At 36.1% G+C, this 8326-nt stretch overlaps 1 pseudogene; it reads right to left on the reverse strand.

The window, feature by feature from the left end:
* Window positions 1–4652: 4652 nt before the first annotated feature.
* Window positions 4653–4799, reverse strand: LOC145243421 (U2 spliceosomal RNA; annotated as a pseudogene).
* Between the last annotated feature and the right edge of the window lie 3527 nt (window positions 4800–8326).

Consider the following 8326-nt stretch of genomic DNA (forward strand, 5'->3'; position numbering starts at 1 on the left):
TATATTATATATATAACATTTTCTCTTTGTAAGGAAACATGATTTTGTTGGTCACTCTTGGCTACGAATGGAAACAAAGTTGATATAAAAAATATATTTTCGCGAAAATTATCTTTACTTTCATCATATTTTGCTTAGGGTAAAATTTTTGAGTATCAAAACCTATCTCTTTATAACCCCCTCCTTTTCATAACCTATCATACTTTCATCAATCACAGTCCATTTTCTGTAGGCTGTTTTTGAACCCAGTCAATGACGGGTACTTCTGCTAGTATATATATATATATATATATATATAGTATATATATATATATATATATATTTAAATAAGGGAGTAGTCACCAACAATGTGTATTTTTTAACATTATTTTATTATTCCGTGTCTTGGTTTTTCATTGAGAATTATGTTTGGATCATTGTAATAATGTTTTTAAGTCATTAACATCGTTTTTACACGCGTTTCAGACGTTCTCTGAAGCGTCCTCGTAAGAAATTATTTTCAAATATGTTGGAGATGTAAAAATGGCAATTTTCGTAGTTCATTTGAAGTGTTTCCAAGGGATGGGGGCTTCTAAGTGTTTATTATTCATTGGCATGTTCAATTTTTATTACTCTTTTATTGGGCTTGTCGGGGCCGCTGACCTGGCTGTAGTCACTCTCTCTTTCTGCTAGTGTTTTTTTCTTTTCCTTTAGGGTGGAGTAGGGTGTGTGTGTGTGTGTGTGTGTGTGTGTGTGTGTATGTGTGTGTGTGTGTGTTTGCTTTTATTGGTTTGAGAATGTGTATACTGTTTTATAGTATTATGAGGTTATTTGCTTCCTAGGAAGGTGACTGTGATCCAAGGTCGTTACTAATGTGTATGTGTGAGGAGGGGGGGAGAACCAGCTCTTCTGAAATAAGGGTAGGGGTGCTTTCATTCTATTTTGATATTTATTTTTTGGATTCTTGGATTTTAGTATTGTGATTTTTCGTTTTAGTCTTTTTGGGTATTCTTTATATTACGTTTGTTTAGGTAGAGGGGTGTATTTAAAAATATGTATAGGGGATTTTTTAATGTTTCTATTTATTTGTCTCCCCATGTGGGTATGGCCAGACCCAGGATCGGTTCCTAGTGTGGGGAAGATTTTGTTCCCCAGAGGGGGGGCAATTGGAGGGGGTATAGGTATGGGAGGGGGATGATAGAAGGGATGATAGTTGTTTCAGTCATGAGGGGGTTCTCCTCCACTGACTGAGGAGGGGGCGAGGTGTTGGAACAGATATACTATGGTTCTAGGTGTTTCCTAGTGTTGTTGGTTTCGAGGTTAAGTAGGGTTGGTATTGTTCAGTGTGTTGTATTAGAGATAGGGGTGTTATGTCTGTTTGTGGGTGTATGCGCGCACGTGTGTGTGTTTTAATGTGTCGGTTCTGATTTATGTGTGGGTGTGTATATGTGTATGTGTATGGATGTGCATGCGAGTGTACCTTGCATTTCATGTTTTTGTGTGATGATATTAGGCTCTGTTCAGTTCAGGAGTGAATCTGGTGATGAAGTTTTTTTCCTGTGTAAGTAAATAAAAATAATTGTCTGTTTGGAAGATTGGCATTATTTTGAAGCTGTTTCCACTGCATGTGTGTGTTTTGAAACATAGAGGTGTCTGTCATCTGCAATTTTGATGTTGCTCTTATGTAAGGCCACTCTATTGCTGAAATTTTTGGTGGCACCTATGTAGGATTTGTTGCATGTTGTGCATCTTAGTGCATATACTACATTTCTGGAGGTGCAATTTAGATCTTTTTTTATTTTGAATGTTTGTGCTGGGTTTTTGAATGTGTATGTGTTACCTTCTATTATTATGTCACATACTCCACATCGCGGTTTGTTGCATTTTGTAACCCCTTTTGTAGTATGTGGGACGAGTTTTGAGGAAGTTAGGATGTGTTTTAAGTTTTTGGGTTGGCGTTTGCTTTTCATTATTTTTGTTGTTTTAAGTATGTTGTTTAGTTTTTCGTTCTGATTGAGGAGAATAAGGTTTTTTGTTATCTGTGTGAATAGTTCTGGGTTGTTTGTGTTGTGTGTAGAGACGTATGCTAAAATTTGCTCTTTGTTGTATTCTTTTGGGGTTCTTAGTTGGTCTATATATATATATATATATATATATATATATATATATATATATATATATATATTTTAAAATATTTTACACCAAAATGAATATAAAAATAAAATATAAATAAATATAAAATGATATTAACGAAGAGGGCGATAATAATATAGACGGACTCGTCCCATCGCTATAAAATAATTGACGAACAACACAGAGAATAATTTTAATAGTAAAACATGTTAAGAAATAAACACAATAAACAAAAATAAATTAAATCTTATACATGAACCGTTGCTATTTTTTAGGGAAGGGGGTAGTGTCTGTTCTACAATGCAGGGGAGCCATGAGAACAATTACTGTTTTGTTTTTAAACTTAAGAAACAATTTTTTTTTATGGTAAACAGCTAAGGACCCTACAAAAATATTAAGATTATTATTCTACACGAAGACTAGCGTGATGTATTTGGAGCAAAGTAATATGGTGATTAGAATAAATTCAATGATTTAAAAACACGGAAATTTTCAAAAGAAATTGGAATTTGAAGGGGGTTTCTTTCTTTGCTTTTTATTTATAGTTTTAAGGTCGAAACACTTCCAAGACAGTATATCATAAAAACATAGAATATTGAATGACTATAAAAATATAATGCGTTTATGTTTTTCTCTGACGAATAAAACACAAATAGGATTTAATAATTGAATAATTCTACACAATTTCATACATCTATCAACAGACAGACGCTTGTATCTCATACTAGTGTAAATATTAACGGATGTGTCGGTATTTCTTTAAAAATACTTTTTTAAATGACTAATTTTATGTATTTGTAGATTACTCCAAACGTCAATCCAACTGCTCCGAAAGAAGCCCGAACATAACCCTTATGCATTTCTCCTAAGTTCTAATGCCCAGAAAGGAATCAGCAACTTTAAATCCACTTTCACCATTCAGGAAATAGCTCATAAATCATGTGTCCCTTGAAAGGTGTATGAAACAATTTTAGCTTTTGAGAATGAGATAAGTGTATCGGGGGAATACATTGAATTTTGAAAATATGCGATTTGGCTATGCCCTTGAATAAGTTTGAATCCAGTGTAAATTTACCTTTCTTATTTTAATAAATGGTTGAAAATGGATGTCGTTGTGAAAACAAAGTTCAAATAACTGTGGCAGAGTGGGTCATAGGGCTAAATGCGAACTACTGTGTCGATGTGGTGATCTTATTAGCAAAAATGAGATAATGACGATTTGGATCCTGTATTTAGGTTTAGGAAATGAACTCTTATGAGGGGACATCGACGAAATAAGTCAATTGCTTTTCATCATGAGCGAAAAAGAAAGCTATCATGACTAGAAAATTGTTCCCTGCTTGATCAGGCATTTAGCTCAGATTAGATTGTTAAGAATCTCAGAAAAGCGTGTTTGCAAAAGTAGTTAAATCTATATAAAAAGTAAAAATTTTCTTTCTGAAAGTATAATCATTATAGGTCATTAAATACAAGGGTTATAATGACTTTCCAGATAGTCACGTTTCATACAATTAATTGCCTGTTCTCAGAAATTATCAGTCAGTTTCATAATTTCTTACATTAATTCCGATATACCAGAAAACAAACAGTAAGTCAGAGTAACATTTACTCACATGCAAAAGTCTATCACCACCATATTTTACCGAGACTTCTTAGAATAAATTTTCCAGCTCTGTCCGTCATTGTTTAATTTTTCTATGGCGCAATTTTGTTTTTCACCCATTATGTATTAACTAACTAAATATGGATCAATCCCTTGAAATTATTTTTTCTACTTTTACGGCGCTGTGATTGGCTGGTTATAACCCTATTCTGGAATAATCAAATATAATTGCCGAATAATAAACAAACAAAAATTGTAATTAAATATGGCATATTCTATTCCTTTATTAAGTAAAACGCCTTCATTTACAAAAATAATTATTTTACTATCATAATTATCGATTTACAAAATTGTTAATTTTTTTTTTTTTTACGAATGCTCTAATTTTCCACATAAAACCCATGTTAAACCATTAATGTATATTACGAAGAATAAAGAAATATAGGAATGTCATAATTTTGTTCGAAGACAACTTAGATATTGTTTTCATATTGAAAATACATCAAACCTCTTTTCTTATATAAAATAAGATTAATGTTGAAGAATTTTTCCCGATTTGTATACAATATTTATTTTTGTAAATATGAATTGGAGGTAATTTTTTTAAATTTTCATTTTGATAGGTAAGATCTTTTTCATTTATAAATTACAAACTAATTGATACACACAAAACAAGGCCAATAGCCATTAGTCGCGTGCTCTCGTATAATGAATGAATGCGTGAATGTAGGATTGACATGAAATTCTTAAAGATAAACTAAAATGACCGAAAAGTGGGCTGAAATGACTTAAATAAAAATTAAATCTTAAAATGGCTTTAATGAACTTAAGGATGAATTAAATGACCTTAAGAAGGACTTGAATGCTTAAAAAATAACTGGAATCCTTAAAAAACAACTTGAATGATCTGGAGAATGACTTGAATGGCTTTGAGACTGACTGGTTGTAAAGTAGGTGATCATTTTACATTAATAAAATACAGAAAAGTGATCACCCACTTTATATCACAAAGTTACAAACATAAGTACAGCATGTAGTAACAGATACTGCACTTTGATCTTGGCCAAAAGGCCAAGAAAAGGGTATTTATTTGCTCGCCCACCGAGAAAATTAGAGAGTTAGAGACATGAAAATCTTATTTGCAACATAAAATGATATTTACAATGTTAGTAAAAAGAACGCCCATTACTAAACTGTGGAGGATACGCTGATCTGCCAGTTGAAATGATGATGCGGGTCCTAACGCTTTATTACTCGCGTCTTTTGCAAACTTCTAAAACGAAACCGCATCTCTGGCAAATTAGGCGATCTATCATCTAAACGAGGACGAGAATAGGGTAAAAAAAAAAAAAAAAAAAAAAATAACGAGACAAACTATAAACGGGACCTAGTGATCAATTTCACACATTAGCTAGGCTATGAACTTAACTGCCTAAAAATGGCCCCTAAACTTAATTTGTACTAGACCTGCATTTGACTAGAAAAACGTGTTAATGCTGAGGTTTGTGGAACTCAAAAACCTCTTGTCTAAGGCACGTCCAATACTTGCCCTATTTACGCGAGAAACATGCGCGACAGGCATCCATCTTTCAGCAAAATCAGATGAAAAGAGTCTAATCCTCTCTGCCTTAATATGAACATTTTAATGATAACAGAAGATTGAGATTGAGAGGAACTAAGTATTCAGATCCGCAGACCATTTTCACGCTAGTGTTTCAAACACACTTCTCATAACCACTAACAAGGTCGAAAACAATTCTTTCCTAAACCTATCGGTTGTCAGTGGCCAGTTACTACAAGAATTGGTGGATAGCAGGGTAAAATACGACATGTTCAGTATACGAACCATGAGACCTGCAACAAACTCAATCAGCAGCCCAATGATGCGAAAAAAGACGAAGGCGTGACATGTCCTTATCGCCACGCCGTAGACAAATAGGAAAAAAAATCACCAAGCCAGCTGTGTAAAGTCTCTCACCGACCCAGAGTGAATTTCGAATCAACAGCCAGGCCAGAGACACTCCGACCTGGGTATCCAAGGCCACATCGACCGAAGCTGTACTTTCGTCACAGATATCATCCCCAACGTACCCCTCACTAACACCCGATATAATGCCTTTCAGGACAACAGCAGGGTGTCAGAGAGGCTTTCTTTCACCTCTAGAAAGAACTTCTGTGCATGATGATACTCGCGATAGAAGAGTCACTCGTTTTGAGCCACACTCTGTATCCCTCTTACACGAGCGCACGCTTCTCAAAGCCGGGAAGGCTTCTCTAGTGTCCTCTTTTCAGAAGCCACGGTTACCCTTAATTTTTTTTACATATACGATCTTAAAATAGAGCCTAATCGTGTGTTGACGAATCTTCACATTTGGTATACCTAGACCGCCCTGAAAAGGATGGAGATAGAGATCATGACGGATCATAGGGGCTCTTCCAAGTCGCAAGAACTGAAAAAGAACCTGAAAACGTAGCAGTGTACCCGACGGAAAGGAAGAAGTAAAAGACGGTATTAAAGGATCAAAAGCACACCTCCACCCTTCCCTTTAACGAAATATTTCTGCTGATCCACAGACTAGTTGCGGGCCGTACCGCTTTCAAACCACTCCGACCAAACCAAACGCCGAGGTCGTCACTATAGTCAAAGTGTCTTTCATGGGAGACCTCTCTCTAGATATTAATGCGCAAGCCAAAAACCTTTTTCTTAGCCCCTGCTGCCGTTTCATACAATCTAATTTCTGTGCCGATGACACTAATATTTATCTTGCTCGTTACACGCACTGTTACATTGTCGGCAGAGGCGGAGTACTTTGCCCTGGAGGACGCGCCCGGTAAAGTGACACCAGGAAGGTACTAGATTCACCCTTACACTACGAAGGAAATTTTCCAACGCAAACACATAGAATCGGTGATACAAAACAATCTTGACGAATAAATCGATTCAGAACGCTTTCGCTTGTGGTCACGGTATGTTCATTCGGCAATGTCACACTGAGGCATTCTTTTTGATCTAGTTCTAATTACTAGAGCTTGATGCTCTTTTTCAGATAAGGAGGCAAGCTGTGCCTTTATTATATTAACGCTAGCACTATCCTCATCTTTAACCGCCTTATTTAATCGAGACTTTAGTGTCGCTTTGACTGCCATAGATTCTAGTAGAGAGTCTGCAGAAAAGAACTCAATGGATTCCTTAATTTTGGTATACACCTTATTACCGATTACAACCCCATCAATCTCTGCTGTAAGGTTAGTAGAAGCCCGCCACGGTAGCCTCCACGTCGATAGTTTTGCAACTGGCCAATTTAGGCTTAAGTTTATCAAAGTTTATTCGTACACGAACAAGTCAGTGATCTGAGTAAACTATGTTGTGGAAACTTGGACAATATAATACACTACATTGACTCGCCTAACTAAGAATCGGTCGATATAACTCGAAAGTTTAACCGTACCAGCGCCGCGCCCACCTGTCCAAGTCCACACTAAGTCACTGCGCTTTTTATTTCGGAATTTATCGATAAAAATCAAACTTACCCACAAACAAGAAAACATCCCGATCCTGACTAATGCCTCTAGAAGGTAACTTAAAACGATCTAAATCGAGATCCAGGCTCGCGTTCCAGTCTCACTCTAAGATAATTTTTCGAGAAGTATCCATAGGCTGCTCGATTCGCCAAAAGAAAGCAACAAGCTCAACGAGAGTATTAGGCGCATCAACATCGATGAAAAGAAATGCCCTACGTTTTATACAACATCCCAAACTTAGTCTTCCATCTGGATCCATGTAACATAGGTCACTCGACACATCTGGAGATCTTTAAACTAGTAAAGAAACACTTTTTGAATGAAAATTAAAATACACTTGGTATACGCGATAGCTCCTAGATAATACACCAAAATGGTCACTTGAAATGAGATGGTTTTCTTGTCCACAGCAAATACCCACTCCGAGGTGTTGCAACTCCAACTCAAGCGAAATTTACAAGAGTTGGTCCTTAGCCCCCAAACAATTACACTAGCAAGCTTGAGATCCATTATGGTGCCTTAGGGTTGAGAACCAGAAACAAACATCGTGATTGTCCGCGTGCCGATTGCACTCCCGATCGAATAAGTGCCCACCTGAGAGTCGATGAGCCCGTTACGGAGGACAGCACAAACATGAAAGGATAGGTAAATGTTTCTATCCTATGCAGGGATGGGTGCATTTTCACGGGAACCCACCCAACACAACATTTATTTAGATTTTTATATAATTATAAAATAATTATTCGCTCTTTAAGCATATTCCACAAATCTTTGACTTCTTCCTTTTTCCTAACTATAATCAGGACTCTTAGCATTAGGAAATTTCGAGGATTATCTAGTGGTTTACCGACCACCTCTCTGAATTCAATTAACATTCAAATCTGCATTTTTGTAGTAAGTAGCATTATTTATCTGTGCATCACTTATAGTGTCATGAAAGTAAAGCCTTATTTTTTTTTCCAGCGACTATGATATCTTTCACGAGTCAAAGCAGACACGTCGGTATCCATAGGGGTGTGTAAAGGCTTTGAAGGAAATCGCAAAAAAACAACAAAAGAACAAACCTGGACTGGATTCTCAGCGACATTC

The sequence above is a fragment of the Euprymna scolopes genome, chromosome 2 (assembly GCF_053919585.1).
Source record: "Euprymna scolopes isolate OS-2025 chromosome 2, ASM5391958v1, whole genome shotgun sequence".
NCBI lineage: Eukaryota > Metazoa > Mollusca > Cephalopoda > Sepiida > Sepiolidae > Euprymna > Euprymna scolopes.